General features: G+C 40.1%; 1 long non-coding RNA gene across 1 annotated transcript in view; it reads right to left on the reverse strand.

The window, feature by feature from the left end:
* The window catches only part of LOC309662217, an 81,030-nt gene that overhangs the window by 49,358 nt on the left and 5,207 nt on the right, over positions 1-26,465 (reverse strand). The window contains exon 2 of the long non-coding RNA XR_014264590.1: positions 695-758. This is a non-coding gene — a long non-coding RNA (uncharacterized lncRNA). The remainder of the gene's footprint in view (positions 1-694; positions 759-26,465) is intronic.

A 26,465-nucleotide genomic window follows, 5' to 3' on the forward strand; every position in this document is an offset into this window, starting at 1 on the left:
CTTTGACCCCTCTTTATAGAGGCACACCTCAGTTTTGTCTTTGATCTCTTATTTGGCCAACCGATTTGGACTTGGACTTCCAGGTTTTTATTTTGGCTACTGTTACCAAACTGAACTTGGGTCCACTCACCCATGGCAGAGCAAAGTCAATTTACTGACACCAGGTTGTGGTGAAGGAGAGTACAGTGTTTATTGCAGGGCCCAGCAAGGAGTACAAGCAGCTCATGCTCAAAAGACTTGAACTCCCTGATGGCTTTCAGGGAAGCGTTTTTCAAGGCAACAGTTGGAGTGACGGTTGTAGGGAACATGACTTTCCTCTAATCGGTTGGTGGTAAGGTAGTGGGGTGGTGTTTCAAGAATTTCAATCATCAACCTTCTGGTTTCAACCAGTCTGGGGTCTACATGCTTGTGGTCAGCATATAGTCACCACTCCACCTGGGCCGGATCTTGGTTTCTGCAGAACAATTCAAAGATACCCATCAGATTGTTATGTATATCCCTTGAGGAGGAACTTGGACTCTGTTTGATCACTGAACTGTTGTTTCTTGACAGCCTTTCCTTTGTTTCTGCATTCCCTCACTTCCCCCAATTAGTAACTGCTTGAATCTGCTCTTTGGAACTCAGGGAAGGCCTGGGAGACTAAAACCCTTTTTTTTACAAACAAGGAACAGGGAATATGGAAGGGGTTTTGTACCTCGGAGGGTCCTGGAGGGTCCTGCTCAGTTTCAGTCTCCCCTTTTCTTTGATACTCCTCAATCCTGATTGGAACAGAAAGAGAATAGTTTTAGATAGAGAGGTTAATCATAAGAGGAACTCAGTTTTAGGGGGACTCGGTTTCACAACTTTAGACTCTACTTCCACTGCCCCCCTCCCTGTGTCCCCATACATCAGCAGCATAAGAAGGTGACCCTTCTTTCCGGCTTCTTGGACTGTTGTGCTCTGGCTATATCTGGGTATGGGTGGTAGGCTGATTAATAGTACAACTCTTCCTGCCTCCCTGTAGGCACCCCTCCCACCCTACCTCTAGGCTCAGCCATGTGACTTTCTTTGGCCTAAGGGTTAAGAGCTAACTTGACAAAGCAGAGGCTTAAAAGTTGTACCTGTTCCTGCTTGCCCTCTTGCACAATTGGGCCCTCTTTCTCAGACTTGGGCCATCACCTTGAGAACATGCCTGAGCTAGCCTGCTCTAGGAGGGTGAGTGTGACATGTGCATAGAACTGTTATCAGCTAAGGCCATTATAGACCAGCCAGTCCTTTAGCCAACTGGAATCAAGCAGGACCCTATGGGGCCTTCCCGGGTACAAAAGTCTGTTCCCTGTTTCTTGTTTATCGGACAAAGGCTTCAGCCTCCTAGACCTTCCCTGAGTCCCAGAGAGCAGATTCAAACAGTTACTCATTAAGGAAGTGAAGGAATGCAGAAACAAAGGAAAAGCAGTCAAGAAACAGTCGTGCAATGATAAGGAGGAACCCCTAGTTCCTCCTCAAGGGGTATACATAACAATGTATCTTTGAGTTTTTCTACAGGAATTAAGGCCCCCACCCAGGTGGAGGGTGGTAACTTCAAGCTGAGCACAAGATTCCTGGAACACCACCCTGTTACTTCACCCACCAACCAATCAGAAGAACGTCACACACCCTGCAGCCCTCACCCCACATTTTGCCTTTAAAACTCTTCCCTGAAAACCATTGGGGAGTTTGGGTCTTTTGAGTACAAGCCTCCTGTTCTCCTTGTTTGGCCTTTGCAATAAATCTTTCTCTGCTCCAAACTCCAACATTTTCGTTTGTTTGGCCTCACCTGATGTTGGGTACATGAATGTAGGTTTAACAACACAACCAGCCAATTGACCACAGATGCACAAGCAAGCTTAGCCCAGATCAGCAGAACCACCAACTCAAAAGCAGTAAATAGTTGTTGTTTTAAACCATTAAGTTTTGTGATAGTTTATTACACAAGCAACAGTTGACTGATATGGTGGGGAAGATAAATCTCACACCTAAATTAATAGAGAGCCATCCTATTTCTGCACAAAAGTGAGCTTCATGAACTTATAAATTGGATGAGGCCATTTTCTTTTTCCAGAAAATACAATTCTGAATCTTCTGACATTCAAGTGAGTATTCTTTTAAAACCCCAAATTCTACCCCTTTAAGGATGAAAGTCAGAGATGACAGTCATTGACCTGGAAAATGTTAAGCAAAACCTTAATATGACTCCTCAGTCATCAGATATGAGTAAAATTATTTCAAGGCCAATGGAGTTTGCATTTGGGTCAGAAGATTCTGGTATCTCTTAAGTGGTACAGATTGATACCATTAGCTTGTGAACCATGAAATTGGTATCTCCTCTCTGATATTTTTGATCTAGCATTATAAGCTGACTTCACTATTTCAATTCAAGTGTGAATACTTCTGTGATTAAAAAAAGAGAAAGACACTGGAGGGAAAAAACCACAGAAGAATAAATGCCGGTCAGAAAAGAAGATGAAGCCAGTGCCAACAGTGAAGAGAGCAGAGTGAGTCCTGGAGGTCCTAGGAAACCACACCTGGTAGTGAGGACAGAGGAATCATCAGGGCCAAGATCAGAGAACCACTCCAGCAAACATATGGCAGTGAATTAAATTATCTTTTAAATGAAAATATTCCTGGAGTCAATTAGAGCTGGATCAAGTCCTGACTCATAACTGAATATGGGAAATGATTTGTGGCTGCAGTTTATATTGATGAAGAAACAATATGTGATACAGGCTCTTTCTTTAAAATGCAGGTTCTTTGGCGTTTGATTCAAATACATACCACATTTTTCAGTCTTAGTATAGCAGCTCTTAAGGCCACGCAATGACAAAAATGGTCTTTTAATAATACATTTTCCCAGTTAAAACATATAGGAAACATCCATTTTTGTATTACTGTCTAAAAGACTACCTTCTATGCTTCTTTGGTTTAGAACTTATAATTGAATTATTTTCTAGACCACTAGAAGTGAGGTGGGACGTTCTGTCAAGTCACCTGATGTCAAGGACAGACAAATCATTGATGCTGAATAGTCTTTGACTTAATCGTAGCGAGTATTCATAGAAAGACTTGGGGGGCCTAGGTACAGACATTATCTTCGTACCATACTTTATGTCTGAGGAAGGGCATTTACGTACGAGGGTATCTCTTTTTGTCTAGAACAGATAGAAACACCCAGTAGAGGACATTAGAAATCACCTTAGTTCTTCCTAACTAAACCACTCCTTGTTGGAGATAAACGTCATTCCTAGAAGCCACTTTTAGTTGTGGGGTGTCCTTCCGCTAAGACTTATATAGTACCGAACAGAGTATAATGCAGCTAGGAGGCGTCATGTTACTCTTGTCAACCTGGCATGTAGCTAAGCAGAGCTGTATTATACACAAACAAGCCAGAATTCCTTTGTTGAAAAATGACCTTCTGTTAAAGCCAGAACAGTGTCAACTGTAACCTTGATACCAGAGACTTTACAATAGAAGCCACTATGGAGGCTGGGAGAGGGAGAGAGACAGAATGAACCCCAACCAAATACTAGAGGGGTGCAAAATGTCTGGGCAATTTAGGGGGAAACAGAATAAAAGCAGAAGTAATCGAAAGTGAAACATTTACCAACAAAAAATAATCCAAGTAAAACACCACTCATCTAAGCATACTGGAAAGCATGCTTTTAAAGACCAGGAATCTGCTTTCCAACTCTAAGGAACTCTTTGTGTACTGTGGTAACTTGTTTCTTATATTGTCATTCTTTTCTACTGATTTTATTATCATTGGCTCAACTTTATAAAAGCAATAAGGGGAAAAAAAGAAAAGCAAATTACTGAAGTGAGCTTGGAAATGGGAAAGGTTGTATCAAGATGACATTTGAAACACTGGCCCAACTTTTCCTTTGAATTGCACAGTTAAGATCACAGAACAATATGGGAAATGAGCCAGATTACACGGTACATTAAAATAAACATAGAGTTATTTCCTCAACCCCGCAAAGTAGGCAATGTCACGGACCACTGCCTTTCCATGAGATGGAGAAATCCTTTCCATCTTTTGGAGAGGTTATATTTTAGTCCTTGGAAAGTGTGCTTGGATTTCTTTATTTTCATTGTACTTCTCTTCCTTGTTAACATATTTTGTATAGCATAAGGCCTAAGCCTCTTCCCTTTGGCTGGTAATATTTTGAGTTGGAATAACACATTGTTTCAGGTTTTTCAAAGGTTATCAATGATCGAGAAGTTTTCCTGTTATGGAGGAGTTAAGTAGCATATTCCAAAAGTTTCTTTGTGAGGATGTTAGTTTTATTTTCCCTAGGATGAGAAGCAGCCTCATAGTTAATACCAGTCTTAGACAGTCAGGTTTCTTTATATCTACTTGTAGTATAAACATGAATCGCTTCAAATTAATTTAGCATCTTTTATTTAGGTTGGCTTTTGAGGTCCCTAATAATAACTAAGAGAAAACCAACTGATATAAGATCCAACTGCCAAAAATTATATTTAAAACTAGAGTTTTTTTACCTGCTTCTCTCTGGCAGAGCTTGGGAAGTCTTCTTTTGCAGAACATTTCTCAGGAATCATTTTAAAGCTACTTTAAAATCATTCAGCCTAAGGTTATAACCAAAAGTGGACAAGACTTCTTGTTAGTTCTCTTGGTCCTAGGGTCAGCTTCATAGTTTCAGGAAGTATTCATTCCTACAAGACAAGGTTTATATCCTACCCAGTTAAACTGAAGATGACTAGATACCAGGACTCCATTGAAACCTGAAAAGTATGTGTTCTTTTAATTAAATAAATGAATGAGTAAATATTTTATTTATTAAATAAAAGTGGAATATTAACCAGACAGCTTTTTATGCTTAAGATAAAAAAATATTTTACACATTGAACTATAAAGGAAGAAATAAAAGTTTTTTTAATAAAATACAATTTATTACTATATCATCGAATTTGAGAACTTTGGTTTGCAGATTTTATGATATAAAATATAATTTATCTTTTCTAGTTAAAGCTGAAAGTGTTTCTCTACCTTAAAGCTGTATCTATATCCTGTTTTCGTTTTTTAAAACACTGTTACAACTTGGGTATTTCCTCAGCATTCTGAAAAATAACTCTACCCTCTGGGCTCACTGCTCTGCACAAGGGTCATCCTTCCTTTTTCATGAAGGTAACACATACTTTTAGGAGAGAAGTTTTATCAGCCAGTTTCCTGACTGTAGAATTGGAGGAGTGACAACCTTCTTTCATTTTGTCCTTTCTCTTCCCCTTTCAGTCCAGGTTGGCAGTGTTTCTGATGGTATAACATTCTCAACAACATTGTGGGTCTCTTCTTTCACAGAGATGCACTCCATTAGATAAGAAGTTTCTCCACAGATCCTTCCTGGATAATCCCAAATCTATTCCTGGCTTCTGGTGAGGTGGCCAAGGGGATCCCTGAGTTATATGTCTCATCTCTTCAAAGAGCCATCTGTGTGATTGAATACACTGATCTTTTGATCCTTCCCAGGCAGTAGCAAAACATTGTCTATTTTTACCAAATTACTAATGAAGAAACTTAAATTTGGAGATGTTATTAACTGGCCTAAATCTCTCTCAATCCATTATAGCCACACAGTGGTCCTTGCTATCCCTCTAATAAGAGGGCCTCACTCACCTCAAGGTCATTGCTCTTCCCTTTGCCTAAAATGCTCTTCCTCTAGATGTCCATTGAACTGAAGGGTTTTCTGGGATGTGGGACTTTTAGTGCTAAAACTGGGGGAGTCCAGGGGCTTCCCTGGTGGTGCAGTGGTTGAGAATCTGCCTGCCAATGCAGGGGACACGGGTTCGAGCCCTGGTCTGGGAAGATCCCACATGCCGCGGAGCGACTACGCCCGTGAGCCACAACTACTGAGCCTGTGCGTCTGGAGCCTGTGCTCCGCAACAAGAGAGGCCGCGATACTGAGAGGCCCGCGCACTGCGATGAAGACTGGCCCCCACTCGCGGCAACTAGAGAAAGCCCTCGCACAGAAACGAAGACCCAACACAGCCAAAAATAAATAAATAAATTTATAAAAAAAAAAAAAAAAAAAAACTGGGGGAGTCCAGGAAAACTGGACAACTTGGTTACCCAGTTAGAATATATGTTTCCAAAGACAGGCATCTTGGTTGCTCATTGGTGTTTCTACAGCCCCTAGTAGAGGGCCTGGCATATGGTAGATGCTCAGTAAATATTTGTTGCATCAATAAGTGAGTACTATGCTGAGTCCACTCTGGCAAAGAGAGGCACCAGAGACAACCATACAGAGTTTCCAAAGGCAGTATCCAGTATCAGATTTGGTGGTCTTTGAGACACAAGATGCATGGTTCAGGGTCTAGTGGTGGTGTGATGGTTTATGTGTCAGCTTGACTAGGGTAAGGGATGCCCAGATAGCTAGTAACAACACATTTCTGGATGTGTCTGTGAGGGTGTTTTTGGAAGAAATTAACATTTGAAACGCAAAGGGAGTGGGAGGATGTGAAAGAACAGAGCATCTGAGATCTCTGTGACAGTATCATAATATAGTTTAATATATGTAAAATTTGATTCCCAGAAGCAGTGGACAGACAGAATGGGGCAAAAAAAATGTGTGATGAGATAATGTCAAGAACATTCCAAAATGATGAATGATACCAATTCACAGATCCTAAACTCAACTAACATAAAGCAGGATAGGGACTTCCCTGGTGGTGCCGTGGTTAAGAATCCACCTGCCAATGCAGGGGACACGGGTTCAAGCCCTGGTCCAGGAAGATCCCACATGCCACAGAGCAACTCAGCCCGTGTGCCACAACTACTGAGCCTGTGTCCTAGAGCCCACGAGCCACAACTACTGAGCTTGTGTGCCACAACTACTGGGCCCGTGCGCCTGGAGCCCATGCTCCGCAACAGGAGAAGCTGCCACAATGAGAGGCCCGCGAACCGCAACAAGGAGTGGCCCCCACTCGCCACAACTAGGGAAAGCCCACGTGCAGCAAAAAAGACCCAACACAGCCAAAAATAAATAAAATAAAATAAAAACAAATAAAAACAAAAAAAAATAAAAAATAAAAATAAATAAAGCAGGATAAATACAAAGAAATCCACACCTAGGCACATCATAGTTAAACCAAAGATGAAGGCAAATCTTAAAGGCATCCAGAGAAAAAAGACACATTATATTCAGTGGACACAATTACAAATAACGGATGACATCATTAGAAACAATGAAGGCCAGAAAATAATAAAATGGCATCTTTCAGGTGTGGAAAGATAGCTCCAAGTTTTTAGCTTGACTGCCAAAATATTGTTGTTGTCACAGACATCCAGGCTTACCAATATCATTGCTAGGTGATTAGAGGAGGGGGAAATCAAGAGGTAGGAGGAGCTCTCAGAGGTAGAGAGAGAAACTAAGGGCTTGAATAACACAATAATTTGGTGAGAGGGGAAAAACAATAAAGGAAATAGAGAAGGCAAGTAGAGGTACAACTGGATTGCAGTGTTTTGCGTGAGACTGTAGTGCCCTGCAGGATGTTTTGCATCCTTAGCTCCCAGGATAAATGCCAATGGCTCTCCTCAGTCATTCAGTCATTGTAACCACCAAAATGATGCCTGTTGTTCCTCGCATTTTCAAATGCCCCTGAAGGCGCCTTACCACTGGGTATGGCAGGGTTTCGCAGCCTCGGCGACGCTGACATTTTGGACTGTAGGACACCTGGTTGTGAGGGCCCGTCCTGTGCACCGCAGGATGTTCAGCAGCATCCTTGGCCTCTAACTGGTCAAGGTCAGGACACGCCCTCACAGTTGTGATGAGCACAGATGTCTCCAGACATTGCCAAAGATGCCCTGGGGTCAAAAATCTCACCTCCCTCTCCTCCTCCCTGTTGAGAACCAATTGGGTATGAAATAGCAAAAATAAAATAAAATAAAATCTTAAAAGAGAAGGAATGAAACACAATATCAGAAATGAGAGAGAGGTAAAGATTGTTTAAGAAAAAAAGAAAACGCTTTCCATATGGCTGTGGATACCAAAGTCAGATTGCAGGATGGTTAAGGAGAGAGTGGTTTGACTCAAAAGGCAGCAATAAAGGTGGGCATTGATTTGAGAAATTAGACAATAGAAGAAATTGGGAAGATATCCAGAGAGGCAGCGGGGTCAGAGAAAGTCTTTTTTTTTTTTTTTTAATTAATTAATTAATTAATTTAGTTTTGGCTGCATTGGGTCTTCATTGCTGTGTGCAGGATTTCTCTAGTTGTGGTGAGTGGGGGCTACTCTGTTGCGGTGCATGGTGTTCTCTTTGTGGTGGCTTCTCTTGTTGCGGAGCATGGGCTCTAGGTGCGCAGGCTTCAGTAGTTGTGGCTCACGGGCTCTAGAGCGCAGGCTCAGTAGTTAGGCGCATGGGCTTAGTTGTTCTGCGGCATGTGGGATCTTCCCAGACCAGGGCTTGAACCCGTGTCCCCTGCATTGGCAGGTGGATTCTTTTTTTTTTTTCACACACACACACTATATTTTATTTTTACAAGAGATAAATAAACTGACACCATTGTAAATGGATGACCACAACAAAAGCAACAATGATTGCAATTACCAAACACGAAACACACTCATACTATGTCATAATATTGACATTCAGTCCACTAATCCTCCACTGTAACAGCTCCTTTACTTTGCAGTGAAAATTGATTTGTATATTTTTTGCCTCTGAGTCCTTGTGGGATTTTTTTTTTTTTATTCAAACAGAAAGTCACAAAAATTATAATCATCCTCATCAGTTCACTCAGTCCCATGTAATTAATTTTTTTTATCTTGATCTTTTGTTAGCACTTTTATGAGTTCATCAGTTTTCCATTAGAGTTCTGAAAACGCTTATTCATTCAGTTCAGCAGTACATTCAGTTACCAGAAACCTGTACTTGTCAGAGTCTTTTCCATGAATTCCTTACAGATGAAACCCTTTTATAGGAACATATTTGCAAAAGCATCAGAGTACACCCAGAACTGTCTGTAAATGACAAAAGACTTAAAAATGACCACGGTTAAGGATTTGATGAAAGTTCATAATAATGCAATTGACAAGGAAATTTAGTTATTTCTGAGATATACATTTTAAAGTCATAACTAGAATTATGACTTATAACATTATACCAGAACATATAAGATTTTTAGAAATTTCATGTAATGTCTGAAACATTTATATTAACATATTTCCATACAAATGACCCAAAGAAAGTTTAGTATTAGTTGTTTTGTTTGTTTGTTTGTTTATAGGCAGGTGGATTCTTAACCACTGCGCCACCAGGGAAGCCCCAAAAGTCTTATTTTTGTTTTATCTTGTTTTCTTAAGAGAATAGAGAACTTTGAAACCTTAAAAGCAGGGAAAAAAAAAAAAAAAAAAAAGTTGGTAGGAAAAAGGGAGACTAAGGATATTGCTAAAATGGAAAAAACGTAAAAACCAGGTTTAAGCAGACAATGTGATTGCAGTTGAAACTTGATTAAGCAAGTAAGTAAATATTGTGATGTAGGTATTATAGAAAACAATGATTGTTCTAAAACTCATCCACCTTTTGTAAACATAAAGCTTTTCCCCTCCTTTGTTTATGACTGAGACAAATTAAATCAATGGGTCAGAGTTTTATCATTTTGTTTTTCTTTTTAAATTGAGGTATAGTTGATGTAGTTATACAACATAGTGATTCACAATTTTTAAAGGTTATATTCCATGTATAGTTATTATGAAATATTGGCAATATTTCCTATGTTGTACAATATATCCTTGTAGCTTATTTTATACATAGTAGTTTGTACCTCTTAATTCCCTACTCCTGTATTGTCCCTCCCCCCCTTACCTCACCCCACTGGTAACCATTAGTTCATTCTCTGTATCTGTGAGTCTGTTTCTTTTTTGTTACATTCACTAGTTTGTTGTATTTTTTAGATTCCACATATACCTGATATCATACAATATTTGTCTTTCTCTGTCTGACTTATTTCACTTAGAATAATACCCTCCAATTCCATCCATGTTGTTGCAAATGGCAAAAATTTCATTCTTTTTTTACAGCTGAGTAGTATTCCATTGTATATATACCACATCTTCTTTATCCATTCATCTGCTGATGGACACTTAGGTTGCTTCCACATTTTGGCAATTACAAATAATGCTGCTATGAACATTGAGATGTGTGTATCTTTTCAAATTAGTTCTTTTGTTTTTGTGGGGTGTTCTGGATATATACCCAGGAGTGGAACTGCTGGGTCATATGGTAGTTCTATTTTAAGTTTTTTGAGAACCTCCATACTGTTTTCCACACTGACTGCATCAATTTAATTCCTACCAACAGTGTAGGAGGGTTCCTTTTTCGCCACATCCTTGCCAATATTAGATATTTGTGGTGTTTTTGATGATAGCCATTCTGACAGGTGTGAAGTGATACATCATTGTGCTTTTAATTTGCATTTCTCTGATGATTAATGATGTTGAGCATCTTTTCATGTGCCCGTTGGCCATCTGTATGTCTTCTTTGAAAAAATGTCTATTCAGTTATAGACATTTTTCTTTATAGACCTTTCTTTAATTGGGTTGTTTGTTTTTTGATGTTGAGATATAGGAGCTGCTTATGTATGTTGGATATTAATCTCTCATCAGTCATATCATTTGCAAATATTTTCTCCAATTCAGTAGGTTGTTTTTCATTTTGTTGATGGTTTCCTTTGCTGTGCAAAAGCTTTTACATTTAATTAGGTCCCATTTGTTTATTTTTGCTTTTATTTTCTTTGCTTTAGAAGACAGATCTAAAAAAAAGTATTGCTGCAATTTATGTCAAAGAGCGTTCCATCTATGTTTTCTTCTAGGAATTTTACAGTTTCCAGTATTACATTTAGGTCTTTAATCCATTTTGAGTTTATTTTTGTATGTGGTGTTAGAGAATCTTCTACTTTTATTCTTTTGCATGTAGCTGTCCAGTTTTCCCAGCACCACTTATTGAAGAGACTGTTTTTCTCCATTGTATATTCTTACCTTCTTCATCATTGATTAATTGACCATAAGTGTGTGGGTTTATTTCTGGACTCTCTCTTTTGTTCCATTGATCTATGATCTGTTTTTGTGCCAGTACCATACTACTTTGATTACTGTAGCTTTGTAGTATAGTCTGAAGTCGGGGAGCATGATACCTCCAGCTTTGTTCTTCTTTCTTAAGATTGTTTTGGCTATTCAGGGTCCTTTGTGTTTCCATACAAATTTTAAAATAATTTGTTCTAGTTCTGTGAAAAACACCATTGGTATTTTGACAGGGATTGCACTGAATCTGTAGATTTCCGTGGGTATGGCCAAGTATGGCCATTTTCACAATATTAATTCTTCCAATCCAAAAACATGGTATATCTTCCCATTTGTTTGTGTCATCTTCAATTTCTTTCATCAATATCTTATAATTTTCTGAGTACAGGTCATTTACCTCCTTAGGTAGGTTTATTCCGAGGTATTTTATTCTTTTTGATGTGGTGGTAAATGGGATTGTTTCCTTATTTCTTTTTTCTGATAGTTTGGTTTTAGTGTACAGAAATGCAACTGATTTCTGTATATTAATTTCGTATCCTGCAACTTTACCAAATTCATTGATGAGCTCTAGTAGTTTTTTAGTGGCATCTTTAGGGTTTTCTATGTAGAGTATTATGTTATCTGCAAACAGTGATGGTTTTATTTCTTCCTTTCCAATTTGGATTTCTTTTATTATTTTTCCTTGTCTGATTGCTGTGGCTAGGACTTCCAATACTATGTTGAATAAAAGTGGTGAGAGTGGGCATCCTGATCTTGTTCCTGATCTTAGAGGAAATGTTTTAGCTTTTCACCATTGAGTATGATGTTAGCTGTGGGTATGTCATACACGGCCTTTATTATGTTGAAGTATGTTCCCTCTATGCCCACTTTCTGGAGAGTTTTTATTATAAATGGGTGTTGAATTTTGTCAAAAGCTTTTTCTACATCTATTGAGATGATCATATGGTTTTTATTCTTCAATATGTTAATGTGGTGTGTCACATTGATTGATTTGTGGATATTGAAAAAATCCTTGCATCCCTGGGATAATTCCACTTGATCATGGTGTATGATCCTTTTAATGTATTGTTGGATTTGGTTTGCTAATATTTTTTTTGAGGATTTTTGCATCATATTCATTAGTGATATTGGACTATAATTTTTTTTGTGTGTGATATCTTTGTCTGGTTTTAGTATCAAGATGATGCTGGCCTCATGGAGTGAGTTCAGAAGCATTCCTTCCTCTGTAATGTTTTGGAATAGTTTGAGAAGGATAGATGTTAACTCTTTTGTAAATGTTTGGTAGAATTCACCTGTGAAGCCATCTGGTTCTGGACTTCTGTTTGTTGGTTTTTTGTTTTTTTTTTTTAACTGATTCAATTTCATTACTGGTAATTTGTCTGTTCATATTTTCTATTTCTTCCTGGTTCAGTCTTGGGAGATTGTACATTTCTGGGAATTTGTCCATTTCTTCTAGGTTGTCCATTTTACTGGCATACAGTTGTTTGTTTACCTCATTTTAAATCTACATATGCCCATCCCTCTCCTAGATCTAATAAACAGTCTCTCAAGGGTGAAGTGCTTTCTCCAATCCCACTCCAGCTTGAAAATCATTGACTTGCAGCATAAAGGCAAAAATCAGTTTTTACGTACAGACAATGACTAGTGAGATGGATAAGAGGAGGAAGTGGAGGAGGAGGGTGGGAAGGGAAAGGGGGGACAGAGAGGGAAATGATTAGAGAAGAAGAGGGAGGAGGAGGGGAAGGGAATAGAGAAAGAGAAAGGAGCAATTGAACACATTCATTTAATTGAAACCTAGTGGTCTCAGCTTCTGCCTTTAGTAGTTTATAGAAACCCCACTCTTGACAGATAACAAGAAATAGAGAAAGGTGGTAGATAAGTCTGAATTGGGAAGGGGGAACTAAATCCCTACTTCATTCCCTACACCAAAATAAATTCCAGATGGATCAATATTAAACTTAAAAATTGAAATAATCAAAGTATTGTAAGAAAATGTGCATGGATATTTTAAAAATAACATGGGAGTATAGGGGACTTTTTGAAGCATATTGCAAAATCCAAATTAATTCCACAAAGAAAAAATTGCTAAAGACAACTATATCAAATTTTAAAACTCTGCATGACAAAAGTGATGTCATCAAAGTAAAAAGATAAATGACAACTGGAAAAAAATTGCCATACATATTATGGACAAAGCCATTTTTGTGACTATGCAAAGACTCCATAAGCAAATAAGAAAAAATACATGGAAAAAAATAGAAAAATGAGCAAAAGAAAATAATTAGGCAGTTCATAGCAAAAGAACTACAATAGGACAATAAACCTTTATGATTATAAAGAAGCAAATTAAAGTAACAAGGTGCCTTTTTCACTTATCAAATAGATAAATATTTTAAATAATAATAACGCTTAATATCACTGATCAAGTAGGAAACAAGTTTCATATCCTCTTAGATGGCTTTGAAATTGAAGACATCTCTCTGCAGGATAATTTTGGAATATCTTTCAAAACTAAAAACTCACAACCCTTTGACCCAGCAAATCCACTCCCAGGAGCTTTTCCCGGAGACCTTAAGAGAAGTTCTGCACGAGGATGAATCAGTAGAATGCTCACTGCAGGCTTGTTTCTAAAAGTAAACACTGGAAACAACCCTAAGTGTCCAGCAGTTGTGGGCTAGTCGCATAAATTAAGGGATTTTTTTTTTTTTCTGTGCATGAATTACTAAGGACAAAAACCTAGCTTTAAAAAACAGGTTATTACTTTTATAAAAGAGAAAGTTCAAATGCTCAGGAGAATCTGCATCTGGTGAGGCCAGAAGCTGCAGACAGGGATAGGCTGTAGGAACGTGAGGATTTGGAAGCCCAGCCCCTGGGAGACGGGGCCACCAGAACCAAAGGAGTGATTAATGCGAAGTAGTCTTTATAGGTATATTGGGCTTCCCTGGTGGTGCAGTGGTTGAGCGTCTGCCTGCCAATGCAGGGGACACGGGTTCGAGCCCTGGTCTGGGAAGATCCCACATGCCGCGGAGCAACTGGGCCCGTGAGCCACAACAACTGAGCCTGCGCGTCTGGAGCCTGTGCTCCGCAACAAGAGAGGCCGCGACAGTGAGAGGCCCGCGCACCGCGATGAAGAGTGGCCCCCGCTCACCGCAACTAGAGAAAGCCCTCGCACAGAAACAAAGACCCAACACAGCCAAAAATAAATATAAATAAATAAATAAAAAATTTTTTTAAAAAAGGTATACATGAACCAACAGCAGAACTGAGTCAATCTTGATGCTGGTTCCTCTCTTTGGGGCCGGGACTTGGCCTAGAGAGTAAGGCAAGGCTTAGCACAGTGGAGAGAAGGCAAAATGATGCAGTTAGCAGGAGCTGGGGTGGAAAATCAGTAAGACCTTCAGAGCACCACCCAATGCTTATGCGTAGCTATTTTAATAAAGGGTTCTATTTTTCCAAAAATCTTTAAAAAGCATCATAGAATAGGAAAGTCCACTAGCAGTGCTCTTATACTGCATCTTTAGGAAGCATAGGGGCTTGGAAAGCAAGAGCGAAGTCCATCTGGTTAATTACGTGGTGCAAAACTGGTTCTCACGCTTAAAGTCTAGTTTGCATCAGAATAACTAATTACTGAATTAATTTCTCTAATATGAATAAACTCAAATGTCATATTCCATATCATCAAATTATAGTTGGGAAAATAAAGTTGTTTCCGTAAAGGCATTTCACGAGAATGAAGTTGGTGAACCAAGGGCTAAATATCTGAAAAAGATATGCATGTAACCCAAGTATTTTAAAATAAGTGGAACTTATTTAAATGGGTGGAACACCTGAGACTCTCATGTAAACTATATTAAAACTCTGTGTTACATTTCCCATAAAATAGAGACGGATTTTAACACCTCATTTGGAAAGGACGGCACGTCTGTGGGTTCATCACACTTCTGCATTTTAAATGAGAGCCATGTCTCTCACCCAGATTTAGTTCAAGGTATTGATCTATACTTAGTTCAATGGCTCTTAGAAGTTTACTCTGAATATATTTTCTACCAATTAAAACATTTTCTCCTTTTTAAAAGCACAGATCAATATATGCTTTCTTGGGACCTGTTATTACTGTTTTAGGGATTCCGCTAATGTATCTATGACAAGGAGTACATTATGTTCAAAAAAGAAAGTAGAGATTCTCATTTTGCAAATAAAGCACTTCTCACTGTAATTATTGTTTGCATGCCTGTGTCCTCCTGCCCACCAAACACACCCTCACATATAACATGCTCATGCACACACACACCGGCTTTGTAAACCCTGGGCCATGCCCTAATAGGTGATCAGTAAATATTTGTTGAGTTAATGATGAAATGCTCTTTCCAACTGTGGGAGACACCATGTCTTGCCTCTGACTACCCATTCTTGCCTCTGCCCCTACCATGAAGAAGACCTTGATGTGCTCAGGTGGTGACAGGGATCTCCACCCCAGTGAAAGGGGATGGATTGTGATTGGTCTAAACCAGTGATACTAATCTCACTCCCCTCGGCCAGTATTGCTCTAAGGTGGCCATGTAATCTAGTTGTGGCCATTGAAATGTAAATGAATCTTCCGAGTAGGGCTTTCAGAAAATATTTTGCTTTCTCAGTGCAAAAGATCAGACTCAGCTGGCAAAACCCTTTGCTTATCCCTTTCTTCCTGACCAGAAAGTATGTGATGCCTGGAGGTGCAGCAACCATCTTACGATCAAGACACAAGAGGACAAAGAACCGACAAATTAAAATAGCAGCGATTCAGAAAGATAGAAAGGATTTATGCCAGCATAACTGAGTAATCGCAGTAGCTCTGAGAGACAAATTGCTTGTACTACTCAATGCTCAGTACTAGTAGTTTCGTATTCCACTATTTGCAGCCAAATGTATGCCTTACCGATACTCCCCTTAAATGTATATAATTAAAGGAAATAAGTACTTTGCTGTAAGGAAGACTATTTCCGGCTCTTCCTACTCTTTCTCTATTCCATTAGTTGCTTACTTTGCCAACTTTCCCTCTGTAATATATCTTACCCAAGTTCCCTTCTCTATTAGTTTTCTTATTACTGCATAAAAATTACCACAAACTCAACAGTTCAAAGCAACATTAATTTTGTTATCTCACAGTTCCCATGGGTCAGGAGTCTGGGTGAGGCTGAGCTGAATTCTCTGCTTAGGGTGGAGAGCAAGATGTTCTCTGGGCTGCGTTCCTTTCTGGACCTCAGAGTCCTTTTTCAAGCTCAGACGGTTGTAGCAGAATTCAGTTCCTTGCAGTTGTAGGACCGAGGTCCCCATTTACTTGTTGGTTAGAAGCTAGAAGCTACTTTCAGCTCCCGGAGGCCACTCACATTCCTTGCCTCCTTCATCTTCAAACCAGCAGTGAAGAACTTCTCACACATCAAATCCCTCTCCTGCTTCAAATCTCTTACTTCCTCTGTCTGTCTCCTCTAGACCCTGATTTAAAGGGTTTGTGTGATTTGGTCAGGCCTACCAGGTTAATCTCCCTATCTTAAGGTGAACTGATTTGCAAATGTAATTACATCTGCAAAATCCCTTCACAGCAGTACCTAGCCCAGCATTTGATTGAAAAATTTGGAGAAGGTGTGTGTACACGATGGGGGGTGGGCGTGGCTGGGGATCCTGGGGGCAATCCAAGAAATCTGCCTACCACACCATCATGAGTGCAGAGACTAAGCTTTACACATGTTTTTCAACACCCTGATTTTCTTTTTTTTTAATGAATTTATTTGTTTATTTATTTTTAATTTTTGGCTGTGTTGGGTCTTCGTTGCTGTGCGCGGGCTTTCTCTGGCTGCGGCGAGCAGGGGCTACTCTTCGTTGTGGTGTGTGGGCTTCTCATTGCGGTGGCTTCTTTTGTTGCGGAGCACGGGCTGTGGGCGCCCGGGCTTTAGTAGTTGCGGCACGCGGGCTCAGTAGTTGTGGCTCACGGGCTCTTGAGTGCAGGCTGAGTATTTGTGGTGCACGGGCTTAGTTGCCCCGCGGCATGTGGGATCTTCCTGGACCAGGGCTTGAACCCGTGCCCCCTGTATTAGCAGACAGATTCTTAACCACTGCACCACCAGGGAAGCCCAACACCCTGATTTTCTTAACACAAGGTCCTTGTGATGTTTTTGCTCTGCTGTCAGAAGTTTCATTCATATTTGTGTATTTCAGTGATTTCTGATTTACGTTGAAAGTTTCAGGAGGCACAGGTACGTGTATGACCACCTTTGTAGAGTATTAACCAATGATTTTTTTCCAGTGGGTCTGATTTAGCAAGTCTAGGATGAAGTCAGGAACTTGCATTTTTAAATAGTACCATTTGAGGGTCATGAGGTGAGTGGTCCACTGCAGAAAAACAAGTCCCTAGGTTGCATGGGCCTTGAAGGGAGAGGCCATTCTTTCCAGGGCTGCTGTGAGGCATTGATGACACAAAGTATATAAATCGCCTGGTATCTAGTGGGAATTTAATGAATGTTGGTCCTTTTGTTTCTCTAGTATCTAGTATCTAATATAATATGCATTAAATAAATATTAGTTGAATGAAAATTAAAGTCCGTTAGTTAAGAATACATTCAACTGTAAGCCAGAAAATCTGACAAATAGTGGTTTTTAAAAGCCAGGATTATTTTATCCCCACAAATAAGCTGTTTGTAGGTAGACTGTTGCTGACATGGGTTCAGCAGCCAAATGATGTCAGAGCCCTAGACTGGCGTCTCTGTGATTCCCTGCCTTTTTTTAAAGCTTTTTTAAAAACAGCTCTATTGAAATATAATTTACATACCATAAAATTCACCTGTTTAAAGTGTACAGCTCATTAGTTAAAATATATTCACATAGTCCTACAACCATCATCATAATCTAATTTTGGGACATTTTTATCATCCCCCCCAAGGAAGCCCATTAGCAGTCATTTCCTTGTGTCTCCTCTCCTCCCTCAGTCCTAGGCAACTACTGACCTACTTTCTGTCTCTATAACTTTGCCTATTCTGGACATTTCATATAAGTGGAATCATATAATATGTGAGGTTTTTTGTCTGGCTCTTTTCACTTTGCATAACGTTTTCAAGGTTCATCATACTGTACATGAATCAGTTCTTCATTCCTTTTTATTGCTGAACAGTATTTCATTTATGGATATACCACATTTGGTTTATGCATGTCTGTGATTCTCTTGACCTTCCCCTCTTGGTAGCAGGTGCATAAACAAGTTCCCGGCATCACATTCTCACAAACCTGCATTCAGTGCAGCCAAGAAGTAGCAGGCCCCCTCACCAACTCTCCTTTTATCAGGGAGCAAAAGCATTTCCAGGAGAACCTTGGCAGGCTTCCTTTTATATGTCATTGCTCAGGATTGAAACATATGGGTCCCACAGCTGCATGGGGAGCTGGGAAACTAAGCATCTTTGGCAGAAGATGGGTACGGAAAGAGGGTCTCGAAGTAGCCCTGGAGTTTCTGGCCACATGGGATTTATCATTTTTTTCACTGTAAATGAATACTTTGTTATTTTTTTAAATATATATTGGTATTTGGTATAAGAGTTAGGGTTATGTTTTCCTGCATATAATGCATCCCAATAAATTACCTTAATCTGACCCTCAGGATTTATCATTATTTGTGATGGTAGGATTGCAGTTACTTCTAACACATATATCTTTTAAAGATATTTTGAAATATTCACAGGTGAAATTACATGATGTCTGGGACATGCTTTAAAATAATACAGGATGGAGGGAAGCAGCTGGGGTATGATGGGGCAGCACTGGCCATGGGGCAATGACACTGGGGTGGAACGATAGGCACATAGGAGATTCTCTACACTATTCCGTCTGCTTTTGTGTGGGTTCTAAATTCACAATAATAAAAATATTGAAAAGGTCAGTCTCCAGTCTGTAAAAACAGTAGCAGCAGGTCCCACAAGAGTCTTATTGATGTTGATGACTCATTTAAAGAAAGATTATATCTTCAGAAGGGAGGATACTTGCCAGTGGTGGGAGCAGGGAGATTGGGCCATGTTCACCCAGTGTTGTCTGGGGGAAGATCCTCTGATCAGCGGGCTTGAGATGCGGTCCCCAGTGCAGGTCAGTCCCCATGTGGATTCTGGGTCCTCAAAATCTCTGACTTGGGGACTTCCCTGGTGGCGCAGTGGTTGAGAATCCGCCTGCCAATGCAGGGGACACGGGTTCGAGCCCTGGTCCAGGAAGATCCCGCATGTTGCAGAGCAACTTCTGAGCCTGTGCTCTAGAGCCCATGAGCTACAACTACTGAGCCCGTGTGCTGCAACTACTGAAGCCCGTGCGCCTAGAACCCGTGCTCCACAACAAGAGAAGCCACCACAATGAGAAGCCCACGCACCACAACGAAGACCCAATGCAGCCAAAAAAAAAAAAAAAAAAATCTCTGACTTGATGTAGCTAGCTACAAAAACTGTATGGCAAGTTCCCCATGACTTTCTTTCTCTACTCCCCAGACAGATTTCTAGAGGACAGAGTATACTAAGTTTTCAATTACCTGGGCCCAAAAGACTTATAATTATTTTTTCACTGTAAATGAATAATTTGCAGTTCTTTTTTATATACATTGGTATTTTGGCATAAGAGCTAGAGTTACATTTAGCTGTATTTAACAGAGAACCCAATATAGAAGTGTCTTATAAGCACAGAGTTTATGCTCACTTGCAAAAGAAATCCACACATAGACTGGGACTGTGATATGCTGGATCCACAGCGTCCACAGAGACCTGGGCAATATTTGTCTGCCCTATCATCCCCAGTGAATAACTTCCATCTTCTTTGTCACCTCTTGGTTCAAAATTGCTGTTAGAGCTCCAGCTATCACCTCTGCATTCCAGGGAGCAGGAAGAAAGAAGAATGTAATACTTCCCATTGGCCAGAACTTTGACAATGATGACATTTATCTGAAAGAAAGACCAGGAAAGGTAATCTTTCAAATAAGCTCATTGCCACGCTGAACAAAATAGGGTTCGATTACTAAAGGAAAAAATAGAGGGAAGAGATGTTGGGTGACAACTGCTTACTGTGAATCAGCCCCTAGAATCTAGTCAACCAATTAGGTTGAATTCCTCATTTTATTTTCAACTCAATTTGGATTCAAGACAAAAAAGATGAGCATAATTTCTGCCAGCCTCTGTTTTGTTATCTTATTGTATTCTTATTCTATTTCCATAGCATCCTGTGGTTTTATTAACCCCATTTTATAGATGAGAAGGCTAAGTGTCAGAATATTGAAGTGGATTCATGCCTTAGGTAATACAGCTACTAAGATGTGTTGACTTAAAATCTAGTGTTCCTTATCCTGAATTATAGAAGCAATAAGGTGAATCTGGTCTTACCATATTAAAGCAAAGGGTCCCTGTGACAAGGAGCTATTTTGAGGATAGAAATAGGTGATATATGTATAATATCGTCTGCTTTACTTGATTATCAGAGTAATTATCTCACATTTCCATGAGTTTTTTTCTTCCATTGCCACATTGATAATTTTGTGTACATTCTTCAAATGGGGGAACATTTGGTCTGACAGCCAAGATAAAGTGGTGTATTACTATGACTGTGGCCCAGGGTACCTTGTCACAGATATTTTGCAAGGTGTTCTTAGCTTCATGTGTTTGGTACTATGTCAGCCAATTTGTTATCTAAGAACTAAACACTGATGTGTATTTTTAGCAACATGATTATGCTTCTTCCTTAAGCTGCAGAAGCTGATCTCTGCCAATTACAGGATCCATTAGTTGACCAGCTGCCATATGAGCTCTGTTCCTGTCATCAAACATGTTTTTCTCCCTTATGATCATTTTTAGAGGTGCCATCCTCTCCTGAAGCAACACAAGTTTTACCAAACAATATACCTGAGGTAGATAATTTACTTATATAATCTTTGTGAGCCTAATTAAAGTTGAAGCTTTTTAAAATGAAGTAATTAAAATGAAGCTTTTCCCTTTGTTTGTATTTTAAAATGAACATAGATCAAAATCATCTGAGAAAAAAATGGGCCCTAATCCATTTTAATGGTGTCATATGAACCAAGCACATAATTATTTGTATTAAAATAAAAATACCCCTTTATGTGACCCACAACCAATGGAATTCTTCCTTTTTAAAACATTTAATCGGTACGTTGGAAACCTACCCTAGCCCATAAAATGATAACTTAAAACGATAACTTACTTTCATGATTTTTAACCTAATACGTATAGTTTAGTAACTGTGCTAGGCTGAATAACTATATCTTTTTGTGTAAATTAATACTTAGCAAAATTTTGTCAATCTAACTTCATAATTGAATTTACTAATCAGAAAAATATTTGGACAATTGGCTAGAATAAAGTAATTTGTTATTTCAGTTTCATCCACATACAGCCTGTCGATGGCGCCCTTTGCAGATCCTAGTCTGGCCATATTGTTATCATATCCACCCTCAATCTCTGACATAATTCTTCCCTTTCACATCCCTCCCAGACTTCAACCCACACTGTTCTGTGTTTCTGCTTTTCTTTGTGCTATGTTTTTTGTCTTCTGTCTGTTATAACCTTCCATGGTCTCTGTTTGTCACGGTCTTTCCCACTACAGATAGGCCTTTCCCACTACAGATAGGCCTTTCCCACTACAGATAGGTCTTTTCAAACCCTACCTCCTCTCTAGTGCTTTCTTTGATCCTCCAGTTGTCATTAATTTCTACCTCCCTTATTTCCCCATTGCTTCATCCTAGATACCAGCTTGGCTATTACAGTCATTACCATATCTGCCTATATCCTCCCACACACTGTTTATTCAGAAGGACAAGGCCTATGTTGATTTCTCTTCTGCATTTTCTATCCTTACAACATTAAAACAGCTCTTCATTTAGTTGGTGCTGAACAAGTCAGCATTGAACCACATCCTGTTTTGTTGTTGTTTTTGTTTTCTTTATCTACTCTGACCAACAAGGATTCAGCATTCCTTCATATGGTTTTTGTAGATCTCGGAGTTACAATGGCTTTTGAAGAACGCTGGGAGAATGTGCTAACATCCCAGGAGCAGGATCACCAAATGTGCAGAGAGCCCCACATCCTGGAGGGAGTTGGAAACAAGCTGGGGAGGAGGGCAGACCATCCAACCAGACACCCCTTCAGAATGGACTAGTTCGATGCTGCCTTCCTCACTCTGTGCTACAAGTTATTTACCAGTCCAACACATAATGTTGGCCTTCCTAATAATTTCACAGGGGACTGCTGGGTAAGGAGATCAAGTGGGACTTGTCCCCAACAGCAGGTGAGTGGAAGAAAAGCTGTTTTATGTCCTAAGATACATGATTGCTCTTCAGAGGTCAGGCCACTAGTAAGTTGATCATGCTAGTGAATAATGGATTAAAGCTATAGTTTATAGCAAGTGATTTAACCTTTCCAAATCTCAGTTTTCTCATCTGTCCAATAGGGTAATAGTAACTTTTCCCAAACTTTTTGATTGCTGTGATGATTAAAGATAATGCTTGTAAAGGGCCAACTTACATCTCCTCCCCTGGTTCTTAGGCCTTTGGACTCAGACTGGAACGACACCACTGGCTGTCCTGGGTCTCCAGTTTGCCGCCTCACCCCACAGATCTGGGGACTTCCAGCCTCCATAATCATATGAGCCAATTCCTTATGATAAATCTTGTGATATAAATAGATATAGATACATAAATCATCTAGATATATTTATATATCTATATATTTAATTTTTACATATAATATATAATATAATATAAATATATAGATATCTTTATAAATGGCCAGATATAGATATATAAATAATATAAATGACCAAGTGGCCTTGGACAACACTGGAATATATATATACCTCTCTGTGTATAGATATATAGATTTATAGATAGAGATAGATAATGATAGATAGATAATCTCCTATTGGTTCTGTTTCCTTGGAGAACTAATACACTACTCTCAGTATTATCTGAAGTAGAAAGAAAGAGAAATTAGAAGCTCATTAGCCATTGAAAAAAAGAATGGGGGACATAGGGAATTTGCCAGTGGTATTTAGGTAATCAGGAAATAAAGGGATCACAGGATCCTGCGGTGAGTCACAGGAAGTGGGCGATTCACAGCAGGACCCCCAGAAGCTGCTGTCAGTCCTCATGTCTGTGGTCCAGAAGCTTCCACAACAGACTGTCAGGACTGCGGAGCACAAGGGCTTCTGCTTGCCTCTCACTTTCAAATATCACGCCAGCCTCTCTCATGTGAGGAATCCAAACTGGAACTCTACCAGCAAGAGTGAATTTGGGAAATGTAAGTTTTAGGCCTCCAGCTGGTGATAAAGAGAGAACTTAGAAGTACTAAAAAAAAAAAAAATCAAACAGAGAAAAGAAATGAATTTATAAGGTAAAATTTTATTGACTTGAATAACAGCCCCTAAGATTGTCCTCCTTCCTTTCGCACAGCAAAGGCCCACAGTTTTGTTTGGTTTTTTTATAAATTTATTTATTTATTTATTTATTTATGGCTGTGTTGGGTCTTCATTGCTGAGCGTGGGCTTTCTCTAGTTGTGGCGAGTGGAGGCTTCTCATTGTCGTGGCTTCTCTTGTTGCGCAGCACGGGCTCTAGGCGCGCAGGCTTCAGTAGTTGTGGCACGTGGGGTCAGTAGTTGTGGTTTGCGGGCTCTAGAGCTCAGGCTCAGTAGTTGTGGCGCACGGGCTTACTTGCTCCACGGCATGTGGGATCTTCCCGGGCCAGGGATCGAACCCGTGTCCCTTGCATTGGCAGGCAGATTCTTAACCGCTGCGCCACCAGTGAAGGCCAGGCCCACGGTTTTAGCTGTGCCGGCAGTAGCAGGGGGTGTGGGGCTCCTACCTGTTGATGCTCTGAAGTGGCCGTGACTCCAGGAACCCAGCACTCTGATTCAGTGGCCAAGCCACTTTCTTCTGGAAGTCCACGACATGTACGTGATGTTTATTGTTCATAGGTCAGTGACACTGGAACAGAGTCAGCTATGCTCTTCCCTGATACTGACCACCAAGGTGAAAGGTTAACCAAGTATAGAAAAAAGAAGCTGAAATTTTAGGCCAGCCTGGAAGATCTTGCATTCACTGAAAAAAAGGAACAAGCTCCTGGCTCTTATGAATTAAAAGCTCACTTGTGTGGAAGCAAACTGTGAAACAACCAGAAGAACTCTCTAGCCTGCTTTCTAGTGTTCAACAAATCCACAGATACCAGTTACCTCACTTATACAAATGGTATTTACCACGGTTAATAAACTCAGTTCATGACTAGAATGTGGATTTATAAGGCTTCACAAGTATTTATTAACCAAGTAATACAGTGGTATTTTAATGGAGCATGACATCAATAATAAAAAACATTGTAAAGGCCGTAACATTTAAGACTCTAGAACTTAGAGTTAATATAGGCAGTTCAGAAATCAAAGCATGTTTGATTATCCTGTTTTCTTCCTGTTATCACTTCAGCTGATCATCAAGAAAGCTGCTTCCGGGGCTTCTCGGGTGGCACAGTGGTTGAGAATCCGCCTGCCAATGCAGGGGACACGGGTTCGAGCCCTGGTCTGGGAAGATCCCACATGCCGCGGAGCAACTAGGCCCGTGAGCCACGATTACTGAGCCTGCGAGTCTGGAGCCTGTGCTCCGCAACAAGAGAGGCCCGCGCACCGCGATGAAGAGTGGCCCCCGCTTGCCGCAACTAGAGAAAGCCCTCGCACAGAAACAAAGACCCAACACAGCCATAAATAAATAAATAAACAAATATTTTTAAAAAAAAAAGAAAAAGAAAGCTGCTTCCCACTGCACACTGACCACAAATGTTAGCATTAAGCAGAGTCTTACGGTATTTCAACAAAGATTTTTATCTCACTTCACAGAGTGGATTAGCCAAATGATGTAGGTTAAGCTATGTCAATGATGATGCAGATACAAAAATAAACAAATAAATAAATAAGGGGTCTGGAGAAAATTCTGTTACAGTTAAACTAAGGAAGAAACAAGCATCACATGAACTTCATGAAATGATCCTTCAAGAAAAATAGGGTATGGAATGATATCCCAGTATTACAGATGGTTCAACTTGGGCTCAGAGAAGAAAAGAGAATTGCCCAAGGACTAAGAGACCTGGATTTGAACCTGGGTGTTCCAGACTCTGCAATCCACACTACCAGATCATTCTGCCTCCAACATTATTGGTAACAGAAAAGGGTATTACCAGCAACAAAAGAGGCAATTAGCAATGAGAAAGCACTGTGAGCAAAATTATAAATTAACACTTTGTTCATTATTCTTCTGGGGAGATAAGTATTTGTTATTTAAGCAAGACAACATATCCCTATTAAAATTGCCAATGCGTAAACATACCCTTGAGAGAAGTGCTGCAAGTGTCAGGATGGTTGAAATTTAAACATATTCAAAAAAAATTGAAATACAGGATCATTTATGGACAGTCACTAACTATGCTAAGGAAGGCAAGAAGATTCAGGGGCCAAACTTGTGACTAGATTTACTGATATAGATGCCTATCCTGTCTCCTCCACTGCATTCTAGATTTCTTAAGCCGCAGTACTGTGGTTTCTTGTTGTATCTAACATTGGGAGATGGGATTCCAACGGACAGCATGGCTGACAAACTGCACTGGCCTTCCTTGTTTTAAATGCAGTGGAGGTAATCCCACCCACTTCAGGGACCAAGCTGGCGATCACATGAGCAACGGAGGAAGGATGTGAAATAATACGGAGTGGGGAGAACTGTGGAAAACCCTAGAATGATACTCCATCTAGAGAGAGCCCAGATATTCAGCTCAGGCAAGTGTGGCTACAATGAATCTTGACCCAGTGATATCAGAGTGCCAGTTTTTAAAGATAAGTTAGAAATCTACATCTTACATGAAATTATCTGATGTTTAAAGGTTGGCAATTAATTCCATTTTTAAGATCCTAGTGTGGGCCAGACTCTGAAGCCTCTGCTCTAGATGTCAGTTCCTATGTACTTATAGCTCTGACTCATGTCTGTAGACTGTGCTCAGGGGGCCTTCTACTGAAGGGATGTTGATGGCTCAGCTGAAGCCATAGGGTAGCACTGATTCTGAGAATCTATATTGGCAGGCCTGGTGGGCAGGGCTTTCATATAGAGCAGGGGTCCCCAACCCCCAGGTCGAGGTCCGGTACCGGTCCCTGGCCTATTAGGAACCGGGCCGCAGAGCAGGAGGTGAGCGGAAGGAGAGCGAGCAAAGCTTCATCTGCTGCTTCCCATCGCTCCCTATCGCTCGCATTAACTCCTGGACCATCCCCCGCATCGGTCGCATTACCGCCTGAAGCATCCCGCCCCACCCCCTGGCGTGGAAAAATTGTCTTCCACGAAACTGGTCCCTGGTGCCAAAAAGGTTGGGGACTGCTGATATAGAGTGA

Source organism: Balaenoptera physalus (assembly GCF_965194825.1).
Source record: "Balaenoptera physalus genome assembly, chromosome: 6".
Taxonomy (NCBI): domain Eukaryota; kingdom Metazoa; phylum Chordata; class Mammalia; order Artiodactyla; family Balaenopteridae; genus Balaenoptera; species Balaenoptera physalus.